Raw genomic sequence first — 15,722 nt, 5'->3', positions numbered from 1 at the left:
ATTCGAGGCACCGAAGGACGAGATGACGAAGCAAAGCTAGAACCGGGAGGGAAGAGGAAGAAAAGCTGTTGACAGCATAAACCACACTCAAATTGTCAGTCCAAAATGAAACATGCTTATTGGCCAACCGGTCCCCCCCATAACTCCACTGACACAATAATGGGAAACAATTCCAACAACGTGAGGTTCTTGCACAAACCAGCGGATCGCCAAGTGGCAGGCCACTCACCGGCACACCACTCAAACCCCAAAATCGTACCAAAACCACACGACCCGGAAGCATCCGAGAACAGAGACAGCTCGGAATTAGGGGTCATCTCAGACATGTAGCAGGTATGACCATTGAAAGAGTGCAGAAAAGCCTTCCACACCCGCAAATCCTCCTTCAGAGACGCAGTGATCCGAATGCGATGACGGGGAGACTGCACACCCCTGGTAGCTAGAGACAAACGCCGGGCGAAAACCCGACCCATAGGCATCACCCTAAATGCAAAGCACAAGAGACCCAAGAGAGACTGCATCTGCAGGAGGGTAACCTTCCTGACCGCCAGGAACCCATCAATCAAACTCGCAAGCTTCTGAAGCTTCTCACGCGGCAACCGGAAAACCATATTGACTGTGTCAATTTCAATACCCAAAAAAGACAAACACGTAACCGGGCCCTCCGTTTTCTCCATAGAAATCGGGACCCCAAACTGAGCCATCCGCTCCAAAAACAGATTCAGCAAGAACAAGTAACCATCCCCGGACCCTGGAGAAACAAAAAGAAAGTCGTCCAAATAATGCAAAACTGACGTAGAGCCCGACTCATAACGAACGACCCATTCCAGAAAGGAACCAAACAACTCAAAATAGTGACACGAAATGGAGCAACCCATAGAAAGACAGGTATCATAGTAAAACCTACCATCCACACAGCAACCCAGCAAATGAAAACAATCCGGGTGAACAGGAAGCAGGCGGAAAGCTGACTCAATATCCGATTTGGCCAAGAGGGCCCCCTGGCCCGCCTCCCTAACCAAAGCGACCGCACGGTCAAAGGAGACGTAAGACACCAAAGCATCCTCTGGACTAATGGCGTCATTAACTGACGAACCCTTTGGGTGGGACAAATGATGAATCAACCTAAACTTACCCGGTTCTTTCTTAGGAACCACGCCAAGCGGAGAAACCCGCAAATTAGGGAAAGGCAACACCTCAAACGGACCCCTAATCCTACCCAACGAAACTTCCTTAGAGACCTTCTCCCGAAGAACCTCCGGTAACTCCCGGGCAGATTTCAAGTTATCAGAAAAAAACGGTAAGCGGTTAAGCACAAAAGGGATAAAAAAACCCAAAGGAAAAGCCAAAACGGAGCTGAGCAGCAGCCCGTTTATTGCGATACCTGTCTAACCAGGGGCCCATCTCTGCCACGCTCACCGGGGTCCTTAACTTCCCCTTGGACAAACTGCCTGGAAGGCCCACTCGCGGGGCGGGAGCATTTACCAGCCGGGTGAGGGCCGCCACAGGCGGAGCACTCATGCTTGAATCTGCACAATCCGGCAAACCTGCAGTTCCCCTCGTTGAACAACCAACAAGACCCGGGGCGGCGGACGGCCACCGGTCCATGGGAAGGTGATCCCCCTGAACCAGCGGCCGCCGCTGGAAAGGGAGAGGGCCTCTGCGCGACCATTAACCGCAACCACACATCCGTCGCCTTCACCCCCCACCCCATCTCCGGATGTAACGCCAACCGACGCCGGAACTCCTCATCGTACCGCCACCATGCACTGCCCCCGTGCGATTTATAGGCACTATAAATAATATCCTGATAGACGAACAGCTCAGCACAACGCTCAGGATGACGCTGTCCCATAACACAACCCAAAACAGAAAAGGCCTGCAACCAATTGTTCATGGTCTTGGCCACCCGGGGTCTACGCTCAGAAGGTCTATCTGAGAAACGCCGTTCCTTATCAACCGTGTGTTGGTCAACCGATATGAGGGACCAAACATCCACATACTGGTTAGCCCAAACCTTTTCCTTAATCGCCTCATCCAGGTGGGCCCCCAGAAGGCTAACCCCACAATAGCACGAATCCTTGTGCACCCCCGCCAGAACAGGCGTCTGCTTAACACTGGGAGGAGGGGGATCCTGAACCGGGGCAGGCGGCTGCAAACGATCCAACAACATCTGCAACAACTCGGCCGCGTTCGCATCCCCCACCCTCTTTGAGAAATCGCCCGCGCTCGCATCCCCCGCTCCCGCCCCCAACACACCCACAGAATGGTACTCACCGGACACAGAAACAGGAACCACCGGAGGAACAGGCATCAGAACCTCAGACTGAACAGTCGCCGCAGGAGCCAGGCAACGGACCCCGGATGAGTGACGCCACGACCGTCCACTGCGACGCGAACGAGCTACACGACCAGACTCCCCCGACGCCAGCGATCCCTCAGAGGAGGACGGCGAGCGCCACCTGGAGGATCTGGAGCGCCTGCTCCACGCCAAGCCACCAGACCTGCGGCGGGAGTGACGTCTGCGGGAACCGCGGCGACCACGTCTCCTGCTCTCCGGAGAGGAGGACGACGAGCTGGACCGAACCCTGCGCCGGCGTGACCCCTGGGGAAGGGAGGGGGGGGGTGGCAGGGAGAAAGAATTGACAGCAGGGGCAGAAGGAGGGTCCACCCGCACCACATCATCATTGTGAGCAGGGGGAGGGACCACTTCCACAACTGCCGCAGATGGCAGAGCCCCATCCACCTGCAGCTGCTCATGGGGGACAGGAGGGGGCAAGGGCTGAGAAGCTGGAGGAGTGGGAGGGAGACTATGGGAGGAGGAGCTGCTGGCCTGAGCTCCCATCACTAAACCGCCGCTCCACGCCGCAGTTACACAAGCGGCAGCAGGACGGGACACGAGGTGAGAGGGAACAGGAAGGGGCGGAGCCACCGCCGACTCAGCAGCACAGGGGACCTGCCAGCGAGCCTGGGAAGCGCTAGCGCCGGCTGCAGCAGACAAGGTAAGGGGAACTGGTGGGGGGGTGCGCCCGAACCGAGCGGGGGGGGCGGATGTGCCGAGCAGACCGCCTGCCCCCCACCACAGTACCGGAATCCGGAGACATTACCTCCCCAGGGGGACATGCCGAGCCAGGGGAGGAGGAAGGCTGAGGGGAACCGAGGGTGCTCAAGAATGAGCGCAGCCATCCCTCACCCCCCTCCACCATTCTCGCCCTCAAAGCCTCCATCAGGGGGACATCAGAGGCGGACATCTTCCTGCGGACAGAGCGCACCAAATCGCTTCCGCACAAGGAGGAAGAGGAGAGGCGGGACAGCGGCATATAAGCCCTCCTAGACGCCCGCCTCCTCTCCCAACCGGATCAGCAGATTAACCCCTAACTGCCCACACAAAATTGGTGCCAGTGGGAGAACCAGACTAAGGGGGATAAGAAAAGGAAGGGGGACCACCAGTCCCTGCCCACCCTCCCTAAGCTGTCGGGTGGCCACCATTCTCTTTACCAACTGGTTCCCAGGCTCTCCGGGCAGTGGATGAATTTTTTGGAGCCTTGGGCTTCATATAGTACGACCCTGACCGAGTCGCACTGGCTGAATCAAAATTACGGAGACTCCTACAGGGAGAGCGGCCAGTAGAGGAGTATTGCTCTGAGTTCCGTAGGTGGGCTACGGATACCCAGTGGAACGACCTGGCTCTCAGGAGTCAGTTCTGCTCTGGGTTATCCAAAAGGGTTAAGGATGCGCTTGCGCTATATGAGACCCCCTTTTCCCTTGATGCGGTTATGTCCTTTTCTATCCGAATAGATAGACGTCTTAGGGACAGATTGAAAGACCCAGAGAAATTGGTAACCCCTCCCAAGCAGCAGTTAGTCTGTACGGACTTAGACGAGCCTATGCAGCTAGGAGGAACTACTTGTCAGGTCCATCCTCCTGAGGTTCGCCGTAGGCGTGGGGTTTGTTTTTTCTGTGGGGAGAGGGGTCATTTCATTAATGTCTGTCCTTCTTTCCTCAAAAACAAAAGACCGTCGGAAAACTACTAACCCCAGGCTGTGTGGAGGATGTCAGCCGGGGAGTATATGTTTCCTCCATACGAACATCGCAATTTGTGTTGCCAGCGGTTGTTGTTTTTGGCGTTAAGACGGAGACTATTTCTTTTTTTCTAGACAGTGGAGCAGGAGTAAATTTGATAGATGCCCATTTTGCCCACACAATGGGTTTGTCTCTCTGTACGCTACAGAGACCTATTCCCATTTTCGCTATTGATTCTGCTCCTCTGTCTCAGAGAAACCTCACCCACATTGTCCATAACTTACACCTTCGGGTAGAGGACCACCATAACGAGATGCTTTCATGTTATGTTCTGGAGGGGCTTCCCACTCTGGTGGTGCTGGGCCTTCCCTGGTTGGTAGCGCACAATCCAGTGGTGGATTGGCAGGCCAGGGAGATATTGGAGTGGAGTGAGCATTGCATAAAAAATTGCTTAAATAGCAATTGCTTAGTCGCCTCCATAACTACCCTACCTACATTTGTTTCAGACTTTGAGGTCGTTTTTTCTGAAAAGGGTTGTCATAAGTTACCACCTCATCGTCCTTATGATTGCCCGGTTAACCTTATTCCTGGCGCAAAATTACCCAAGACCAGGTTATATAATCTTTTGGGGCCGGAGAGACAAGCCATGAAAGATTATATCTCCGAGAACTTGGCTAAGGGACACATCAGACCCTCTTTTTCACCCGTGGCTGCAGGGTTTTTCTTCGTTAAAAAGAAAGATGGGGGCCTGCGTCCTTGCCTAGATTTTCGCGAATTAAACCGGATAACAATCCGAGACTCTTCCTCTCATTCCTGACCTGTTTAATCAGATTGCGGTTGCTAGGTGGTTCTCCAAACTTGATCTTAGGGGGGCCTACAATCTGATTCGTATCAAGGAGGGGGATGAGTGGAAGACAGCTTTTAACACCCCTGAGGGGCATTATGAAAATCTAGTCATGCCTTTCGGTCTGACCAATGCTCCTGCTTTCTTCCAACATTTCGTTAATGACATTTTTAGTCATCTTATCGGCAGGTTTGTGGTAATATACCTACATGATATTTTAATTTATTCGTCTGATCTGAGAACACATGAGGTGCATGTCAGACAAGTACTGCAGGTCCAACGGACGAATAAATGATATGCTAAAATTGAAAAGTGTTTCTTTGCCATTCAGGAGATACAATTCCTAGGTTATTTATTATCTGCTTCAGGTTTCCGTATGGATCCTAGGAAGGTCCAGGCAATTTTAGATTGGGATCTTCCTGAGAACCTCAAAGCACTGCAACGGTTCTTGGGCTTCGCAAATTTCTATAGGAAATTCATTAAAAATTATTCAGTTATTGTAAAACCGCTTACTGACATGACTAGGAAGGGGACTGATTTTTCTAAATGGTCTGACGCTGCTAAAATTGCTTTTTCCTCTCTAAAAGAGAGGTTTAGCTCGGCACCTGTACTAGTCCAACCTGATGTCTCCCAGCCTTTTATTGTTGAAGTCGATGCGTCAGAGGTGGGAGAGGGGGCTGTGCTGTCTCAGGGTCCGTCTCCTGGCAAATGGTGTCCTTGTGCTTTCTTTTCTAAAAAACTATCTGCAGCAGAACAGAACTATGATATTGGCAATAGGGAACTATTAGCTATTAAACTAGAGTTTGAAGAATGGCGTCCCTTTTTAGAGGGGGCAATCCACCCCGTCACTGTGATTACGGACCACAAAAACCTTCTGTACCTCGAATCAGCTAAGTGTCTCACCCCTAGACAAGCTAGGTGGTCGCTATTTTTTAGCAGGTTTAACTTTGTTATAACCTATCGTCCTGGGGCAAAAAATACCAAAGCTGATGCATTATCTCGTTGTTTCCCTGGAGGGGGTAATGTGAGTGATCCGGTACCCATTCTACAAAGAGGAGTGGTTGTCTCTGCAGTACACTGTGCTCTGGAGGGGAAGGTGTTAGAGGCCCAGGGGGACGCCCCGGTCTCTTGCCCCTCAGAGAAATTGTTTGTACCGTTGAACCTGCGTTTCAAATTATTAAAGGAACATCATAATTCGGCACTTGCTGGGCACTCGGGTAGTAAAGCAACCTTGGAGCTATTGTCTCGTCGTTTTTGGTGGCCAAGGTTGCGTCAGGATGTAATGGATTTTGTGTCTTCTTGTTCTACTTGTGCGCGCACGAAAGTCTCTCATACACGTCCTGCAGGGTCTTTATTGCCACTTGTCATTCCCAATAGGCCATGGACACATCTGTCAATGGATTTTATCACTGACTTACCTTTGTCTGCGGGTAAAACAGTTGTTTTGGTAGTAGTGGACAGGTTTAGCAAAATGGCACACTTCATTGCGTTACCCGCACTACCTAATGCTAAGACTCTTACTCAGGTATTTATCAGTGAAATCGTGAAGCTTCACGGGGTCCCTTCCGATGTTGTTTCGGATCGGGGTACCCAGTTTATTTCTAAATTTTGGAAAGATTTTTGTTCCCGTTTGGGGGTACACTTGTCATTTTCCTCAGCTTTCCATCCTCAGTCGAATGGACAGACTGAGCGTACCAACCAAAACCTTGAGACATATCTAAGATGTTTTGTGTCTGAAAACCAAGAGTTGTGGTCATCATATTTACCGTTAGCTGAGTTTGCCATAAATAATCGTCGTCAGGAATCCACTGGCAAGTCACCATTTCTTGGTGCATATGGTTTTCATCCCCAATTCTGTACTTTCAAAGAGGGGGGTCTTCTGGGGTTCCCGAAGAGGAACGGTTTTCGTCATCTCTTTCATCGGTATGGCAGAAGGTGCAAGCTAACTTGAAAAATATGGGAGATAAATACAAATGCATGGCTGATAAGAGACGGTCGTCAGGTCCGGACCTAGGAGTGAATGACTATGTGTGGTTGTCTACTAGGAATATTAAATTAAAGGTTCCCTCTTGGAAACTGGGTCCTAGGTTCATTGGCCCTTACAAAATTGTAGCCATCATCAACCCCGTGGCTTTTTGCCTGGAGCTACCTCAGACTTTTAAAATCCATAACGTCTTTCATAAGTCGTTACTCAAGAAATATGTTCCACCTCTAGAACTGTCACCACTGTCACCCCCTCCTGTTGTTGTGGATGGTAATCTAGAGTTTCAGATATCCAAAATTGTTAATTCTCATTGGGTCCGCCGCTCTCTTCAATATCTGGGTTCATTGGAGAGGTTACGGTCCCAAGGAAAGAATGTGGGTTCCTGCGTCTGAGGTAAGCGCCGACAGGCTAGTTCGGGCTTTTCATGCCTCTCATCCTGAGAGACCTGGTCCTGAGTGTCCGGAGGCCCCTCGTAGAGAGGGGGATACTGTCACGAGGGTGTCAAGAACCACGCCTGACTCCGTTATACCCGGGGTCAGGAAATCGCAGCGGTTGGCTGCGCGCTCTATGTAGAAAGATAGGGCTGTTTCTTTATGGTAGCTTTCTGGGTTTGCTTTGCAACGCTTTTTGGCTCACTCAGAGATCCGTAGCTCCTTCTCCTGAGCTGTTCCTTGTCCAGCACTCCCAACCTCCTTATATTCCCCTCTCCCACTTCTCTGGTTGCCAGATATAGAGCTTCCTGCCTGGACTTCTATACTGACCCACTGGAGCTGTGTTGCTGCGTTCCCTGGTTGTTGTTCCAGAACGTTATCCTCCGGATCCCTGTTGGGCCTTTGTGGTCTGCTGTTGTCGCCCACCTGGGATTATATGTTTGTCTGTATTGTCTGTCCTCTCCTTGGTGTTTTCCTCTTAGTGTCAGTGGTGCGGACTAGTGATCCTACCGCCCCGTTCACTACCTAGGGCTCATCTTAGGGAAAGCCAGGGTTTAGGCTTGTGATCGGCGTACGGGTGAGGACCCCTTCTAGGGACGTCAGGGCAGTCAGGTGCCAGCCGCAAGGTGAGTCAGGGGTCACCACCTTTCCCTCTCCCTTGGGCAGGGCCTTCCCTTTTCCCTCCCTTTGCGTGACGCCGGTCATTACACCAGCCATGACCCATGTTCAATGCTCTGACTGAGGGAATGAGGTTGTTGCTCAAAATCTCACAATAAATGGCCCCATTCGTCCTCTCCTTAATACAGTGCATTTGTCCTGTCCTCTTCGCAGAAATGCACCCCTAAAGCCTGATGTTACCACCCCCATGCTTCACAGTAGGGATGGTGTTCTTGGGATGCAACTCATCCTTCTTTTTCCTCCAAACACGACAAGTGAAGTTTAGACTAAAAAGTTCTACTTTGGTCTCATCTGACCACATGACTTTCTCCCATGCCTCCTCTGGATCATCCAGATGGTCATTAGCAAACTTCAGACAGACGTGGACATGTGATGACTTGAGCATGGGAACCTTCTGTGCAATGCATAATTTGAAACCATGACGGCGTAGTGTTCTACCGACAATGACCTTTGAAACTGTGGTCCAAACTCTCTTCATGTCATTTACCAGCTCCTCCCTTGTAGTTCTGGGCTGATTCCTTACCTTTCTTATCATCAGTGATACGCCACGAGGGGAAATCTTGCATGGAGCCCCAGTCCGAGGGAGACTGACAGTCGTCTTTAGCCTCTTCTATTTTCTAACAATTACTCCAACAGTTAATCTATTTTTACCAAGCTGCTTAGCAATTGCCCGTAGCCCTTTCCAGCCTTGTGGTGGTCCACAATTTTGTCTCTGGTGTCTTTTGACAGCTCTTTGGTCTTTCCCATGGTAGTAGTTGGCGTCTGACTGACTGTGGAGTGGGCAGGGGTCTTTAAAGAGCTCAGACAGGTGCTACTAAGTTAGATCAATGAGTGGAGTAGAGGTGGACTTTTTAAAGGTACAGTAACAGGTCTTTGAGAGCCAGAATTCTTGCTGTTTGTCAGATGTTCAAATACTTATGTTCAGCAATGCAAGACAAATACATTCTTTAAAAATCATACAATGTGATTTCCTGATTTATTTATTTTTATTCTGTCTCTCAGAGTGGGAATTTTTGACCCCTCCATGATTTCTAAGTGGGAGAACTTGCAAAATCGTAGGGTGTTCAAATGCTTCTGTTCCACACTGTATAGATCTGATAATAGAGAAAGTGTATCCCTTTAGGCCGGGAAAAGGAGATATTGACTAGTCTGATTGAGAGAGAAGCTAGGCTCCATACACAACCTTTGGGAATCACTTGAATTGACTGTAAAGTCTGCATTTCATGTGAATAGCGCTCGCTGACCGGCCTCAGTAAAGTACTGTGGATTTGGTATACCAAAACCGGTCTCACCATTATACCACACTACATTTGCACCCTGCCTCGCACCTTAAAATAGCAACATCAAAGGCACCTTAACCACCATCAGGCAGGAGAATCCCAGAAAAAGAGTGTGCCCTAAAGGGAAGAATTGGTGCGCCCTTCCTGTCACTGCACACCGGCCCAGTGAGCTTCAGGAAACCGTGAGTACGAATACTAGACCCCCAGGCACCCACACTCATGTGCACTCATGTGGCCCAGTTACTGCATGTAGCCGTGCTTTATATGAATCTACTGTGCATGTAGCAATGCTGTGAGCATAGTATGTGCTTAAAGCCTCTTTCACACGGCGGTATGGCTTTTTCAGTGTTTTGCGGTTCGCTTATCATGGATCCATTGTTCCATTTTTTGTTTCCGTTGTGTTTCCGTTTCTGTTCTGTTTTTCTGTTCCATTTTTCCGTTTTTTGTGTGGACCCATTGACTTGAACTGAGCCACGGAACATGATTTGCGGGCAATAATAGGACATGTTCTATCTTTCAACAGCATGGAAAAACAGAAAAACGGAAACAGAATGCACACGGAGACACTTCAGTTTTTTGCTGACCCATTAAAAAAAATGAATGGTTCAGTAAAATTAACGCATACACAACTAAAAAAACGGCCAGTATACTGAACGCAAAAAAATTTGTGTGCCTGAGCCCTAAGTGCTATAGAGCTGTGTATGTGTAGTCTGTTTGCTGTAGAGTTGGGTGTATATGTACCATTCATGCAGCGCAGCTTTGTGTTTGTGGTTGTGCTCTGTGTGCCTTGTAGGGGTTAATACGTCTTTCTGTTCATGTGCACCTGTCTGACGAATGTGCTACTCTCAGTCTGCTATATTAGTCCCTGAGGTCAGCGTTAGGGCTCATGCACACGACCACTGGCTGTTATGTGGTCCACAAATTGCAGATCCACAAAACACAGATACCGGCCGTGTGCAATCTGTATTTTGCGTTTGCCTGGCACCTAATTGGACAGTCCTATAATTATCCGTTAAATGGACAAGAATAGGATATGTTCTATATTTTTGCTGAGCCACGGAACGGACATACGGATGTGGACAGCATCTTTTTCAGCCCCATTGAAGTGAATGGGTCTGTATCCGACCCGCAAACATTGTAGATCAGATGCCAACCAAAAATCTGTTTGTGTGCATGAGCCCTTGATATGTCTCTTGAGTTCTACGACCTGCTTAGGTTTTGTGTTCATGTCATGGTTTTCTTGTCTGTTGTACCATGTTTTGCCTTGATCTGTTTGGAATCTGTCTGTCATGGTAATCGCCCCGGTCTGTATGAAGCTTCAGTCTGTCTGAGTGTCCGAATGTTCTGCCATGTTTGCTGTGTCTGTACAGTGTCCAGTTCCTGAAGTCTGTCTTGCCTGGTCTGTTACATCTGAACTATGCTCCAGTTCCTGACATCCATGTTGCCAAATCTGCTATGTCTGTATTGAGTCCTAGTTCCAGTGGTGCGTTCCTGTAGTCCGTGTTTCCAAGTCCAATGAGTCCATGTGTCTGGGATTCGGATCTGTTTGTCTGCCAGTGCTCTATGTCTTGTTGGTTGTTTGCCTTACATTTCCCTGAGCTCTGGTTCTGTATCATGCCATCCCTGTGTTCCTGGTGCTTTGCACTAGAGTTCGAGGGTCAGCTGTCAAGTACACTGGGACCATCCCGGGAAGTAGCGGTCTGGTAGCTAGCCAGTAGCGAAATCCATATCCCTTTATAAGGGTTAATATTGGGAACGTGCCAGAATAACGTCCTTAGGGTTTGGCCCAACGTCAGACTGGTTACTTGGTACAATGGTTCCACATTACCACTGATCCGTCTTGATCCGTATCACTGGTTCCATGATAACATTTATTTTTATCCAATACAATGTGTTACAACCCCAGGGTGGATCCCGACTTCAGACCACGTGCTGCACCTTTACACAGGTTGCTGTACTCACAATATGCGTTTCTGCAAATGCCCTCTGTGGGATGTGGGTATTTTTCCTTAGGGTACTTTCACACTGGCGTTATTCTTTTCCGGTACCAAAATCCCGGAACACTACCGCACTTGCTGGATTAATTTCCATTGAAATGTAGTAATGCCGGATCCGTTACAAAGTGTTCCAGAAATTACATCATCGCCGGATCCGGTTTTCTGATCTGCGCATGCGCAGTGCTTTCTAGTTGTGGAAAAAATAAATACTGGATTCGTTTTTACGGATGATACGGAAAGACAGAACAGGAAAAAAAGATATCCGTTTGCATACCGTTTTCCGAATCCGGCAGGCAGTTCCGGCAATAGAACTGGGTGCCGGATTCTTCTAACGCTAGTGTGAAAGTGCCCTTACCCAGATGGCCAATCTGCTCTTCAGGTGTGTCCAGGTGTGTAAGCTCTCGAACAACACAGATTGTGTCAGGATCTGTGCAGGAAAAAACAGATTTTGCACAAAAATTCAGTCAGTCTTGTCTGGGATTGTATTCAGTGTTTCAGTTTTTTCTGGGCAGGTGCAATCGGTTTTGGATAAGTTTTTCATGTATGTGAAAAGAATGCACCTGAAGAATGAGAAGCTACATCTCCTAGCAACCATCGGTGAAATACACATTACCTGCTGAATGCATCCGGATGCAATCCTTTTTTCATGCGAGTCCCATTCTCTTCTATGGAACCAGCGCTGCTTGAAAATCACGGAATATAGAACAATCTGCGATTGTTCCTGAGTAGGGATGAGCGAACTCGAACTGTATAGTTCGGGTTCGTACCGAATTTTGGGGTGTCCGTGACACGGACCCGAACCCGGACATTTTCGTAAAAGTCCGGGTTCGGGTTCGGTGTTCGTCGCTTTCTTCGCGCTTTTGTGACGCTTTCTTGGCGCTTTTTGAAAGGCTGCAAAGCAGCCAATCAACAAGCGTCATACTACTTGCCCCAAGAGGCCATCACAGCCATGCCTACTATTGGCATGGCTGTGATTGGCCAGAGCACCATGTGACCCAGCCTCTATTTAAGCTGGAGTCACATAGCGCCGCCCGTCACTCTGCTCTGATTAGCGTAGGGAGAGGTTGCGGCTGCGACAGTAGGGCGAGATTAGGCAGATTAACTCCTCCAAAGGACTTGATTAACTGATCGATCTGCAGCTGTGGATCATTGAGCTGCTGATCCTCAATTGCTCACTGTTTTTAGGCTGCCCAGACCGTTTGTCAGTCACATTTTTCTGGGGTGATCGGCGGCCATTTTGTGTCTTGTGGTGCGCCAGCACAAGCTGCGACCAAGTGCATTTAACCCTCAATGGTGTGGTTGTTTTTTGGCTAAAGCCTACATCAGGGTGAAGCTGTCACACCAAGTGCATTTAACCAGCAATAGTCTGTTTATTTTTTGGCCATATACTACATCAGGGGCAAGCTGCGCCTGTCACCAAGTGCATTTAACCCTCAATGGTGCGTTTGTTTTTTGGCTAAAGCCTACATCAGGGTGAAGCTGTCACACCAAGTGCATTTAACCAGCAATAGTCTGTTTATTTTTTGGCCATATACTACATCAGGGGCAAGCTGCGCCCGTCACCAAGTGCATTTAACCCTCAGTAGTGTGGTTGGTCAAGCTATCACACCAAGTGCATTTAACCAGCAATAGTCTGTTCATTTTTTGGCCATATACTAAATCAGGGGCAAGCTGCGCCCGTCACCAAGTGCATTTAACCAGCAATAGTCTGTTCATTTTTTGGCCATATACTACATCAGGGGCAAGCTGCGCCCGTCACCAAGTGCATTTAACCCTCAGTAGTGTGGTTGGTCAAGCTGTGACACCAAGTGCATTTAACCAGCAATAGTCTGTTCATTTTTTGGCCATATACTACATCGGGGCAAGCTGCGCCCATCACCAAGTGCATTTAACCAGCAATAGTGTGGTTATTTTTTGGCCATATCCCAGTCTAATTCTGTCACTAAATCCATACCGGTCACCCAGCGCCTAAATACTAGGCCTCAAATTTATATCCCGCTAAATCTCTCGTTACCGCTGTCCTGTTGTGGCTGGGAAAGTTATTTAGTGTCCGTCAAAGCACATTTTTTGTTCTGGGTTGAAATACAATTCCCAATTTAGCAATTTAAAAATTTAGTGGTTTCTGCTATATCAGAGCTATTTGAAATCTATCCCTAAAAGGGTATATAATATTCAAGGTGCACATAGGGTCATTCAGAATAACTTCACACACCCGCTACTGTGCATTTCCAAGTCTAATTCTGTCACTAAACCCATACCTGTCACCCAGCGCCTAAATACTAGGCCTCAAATTTATATCCAGCTAAATCTGTCCTTAGTGCTGTAGCTGGGCGAGTTATTTAGTGTCCGTTCAAGCACATTTCTTGTTCTGGGTTGAAATACAATTCCCAATTTAGCAATTTAAAAATGTAGTGGTTTCTGCTGTATCAGAGCTATTTGAAATCTATCCCTAAAAGGGTAGATCATATCGAAGGTGCACATAGGGACATTCAGAATAACTTCACACACACCCGCTACTGTGCATTTCCAAGTCTAATTCTGTCACTAAACCCATACCTGTCACCCAGCGCCTAAATACTAGGCCTCAAATTCATATCCAGCTAAATCTGTCGTTAGTGCTGTAGCTGGGCGAGTTATTTAGTGTCCGTTCAAGCACATTTCTTGTTCTGGGTTGAAATACAATTCCCAATTTAGCAATTTAAAAATGTAGTGGTTTCTGCTATATCAGAGCTATTTGAAATCTATCCCTAAAAGGGTATATAATATTCAAGGTGCACATAGGGTCATTCAGAATAACTTCACACACCCGCTACTGTGCATTTCCAAGTCTAATTCTGTCACTAAACCCATACCTGTCACCCAGCGCCTAAATACTAGGCCTCAAATTTATATCCAGCTAAATCTGTCCTTAGTGCTGTAGCTGGGCGAGTTATTTAGTGTCCGTTCAAGCACATTTCTTGTTCTGGGTTGAAATACAATTCCCAATTTAGCAATTTAAAAATGTAGTGGTTTCTGCTGTATCAGAGCTATTTGAAATCTATCCCTAAAAGGGTAGATCATATCGAAGGTGCACATAGGGACATTCAGAATAACTTCACACACACCCGCTACTGTGCATTTCCAAGTCTAATTCTGTCACTAAACCCATACCTGTCACCCAGCGCCTAAATACTAGGCCTCAAATTCATATCCAGCTAAATCTGTCCTTAGTGCTGTAGCTGGGCGAGTTATTTAGTGTCCGTTCAAGCACATTTCTTGTTCTGGGTTGAAATACAATTCCCAATTTAGCAATTTAAAAATGTAGTGGTTTCTGCTATATCAGAGCTATTTGAAATCTATCCCTAAAAGGGTAGATCATATTGAAGGTGCACATAGGGACATTCAGAATAACTTCACACACCCGCTACTGTGCATTTCCAAGTCTAATTCTGTCACTAAACCCATACCTGTCACCCAGCGCCTAAATACTAGGCCTCAAATTTATATCCAGCTAAATCTGTCCTTAGTGCTGTAGCTGGGCGAGTTATTTAGTGTCCGTTCAAGCACATTTCTTGTTCTGGGTTGAAATACAATTCCCAATTTAGCAATTTCATAATTTAGTGGTTTCTGCTATATCAGAGCTATTTGAAATCTATCCCTAAAAGGGTAGATCATATTGAAGGTGCACATAGGGACATTCAGAATAACTTCACACACCCGCTACTGTGCATTTCCAAGTCTAATTCTGTCACTAAACCCATACCTGTCACCCAGCGCCTAAATACTAGGCCTCAAATTTATATCCAGCTAAATCTGTCCTTAGTGCTGTAGCTGGGCGAGTTATTTAGTGTCCGTTCAAGCACATTTCTTGTTCTGGGTTGAAATACAATTCCCAATTTAGCAATTTCATAATTTAGTGGTTTCTGCTATATCAGAGCTATTTGAAATCTATCCCTAAAAGGGTATATAATATTCAAGGTGCACATTGGGTCATTCAGAATAACTTCACACACACCCGCTACTGTGTATTTCCAAGTCTAATTCTGTCACTAAACCCATACCGGTCACCCAGCGCCTAAATACTAGGCCTCAAATTTATATCCTGCTAAATCTCTCGTTACCGCTGTCCTGTTGTGGCTGGGAAAGTTATTTAGTGTCCGTCAAAGCACATTTTTTGTTCTGGGTTGAAATACAATTCCCAATTTAGCAATTTCATAATTTAGTGGTTTCTGCTATATCAGAGCTATTTGAAATCTATCCCTAAAAGGGTAGATCATATTGAAGGTGCACATAGGGACATTCAGAATAACTTCACACACCCGCTACTGTGCATTTCCAAGTCTAATTCTGTCACTAAACCCATACCTGTCACCCAGCGCCTAAATACTAGGCCTCAAATTTATATCCAGCTAAATCTGTCCTTAGTGCTGTAGCTGGGCGAGTTATTTAGTGTCCGTTCAAGCACATTTCTTGTTCTGGGTTGAAATACAATTCCCAATTTAGCAA

This window comes from Bufo gargarizans, chromosome 1 (genome assembly GCF_014858855.1).
Source record: "Bufo gargarizans isolate SCDJY-AF-19 chromosome 1, ASM1485885v1, whole genome shotgun sequence".
Taxonomy (NCBI): domain Eukaryota; kingdom Metazoa; phylum Chordata; class Amphibia; order Anura; family Bufonidae; genus Bufo; species Bufo gargarizans.
The sequence above is the reverse complement of the archived record's forward strand: the minus strand, read 5'-3'. Positions refer to the sequence as shown.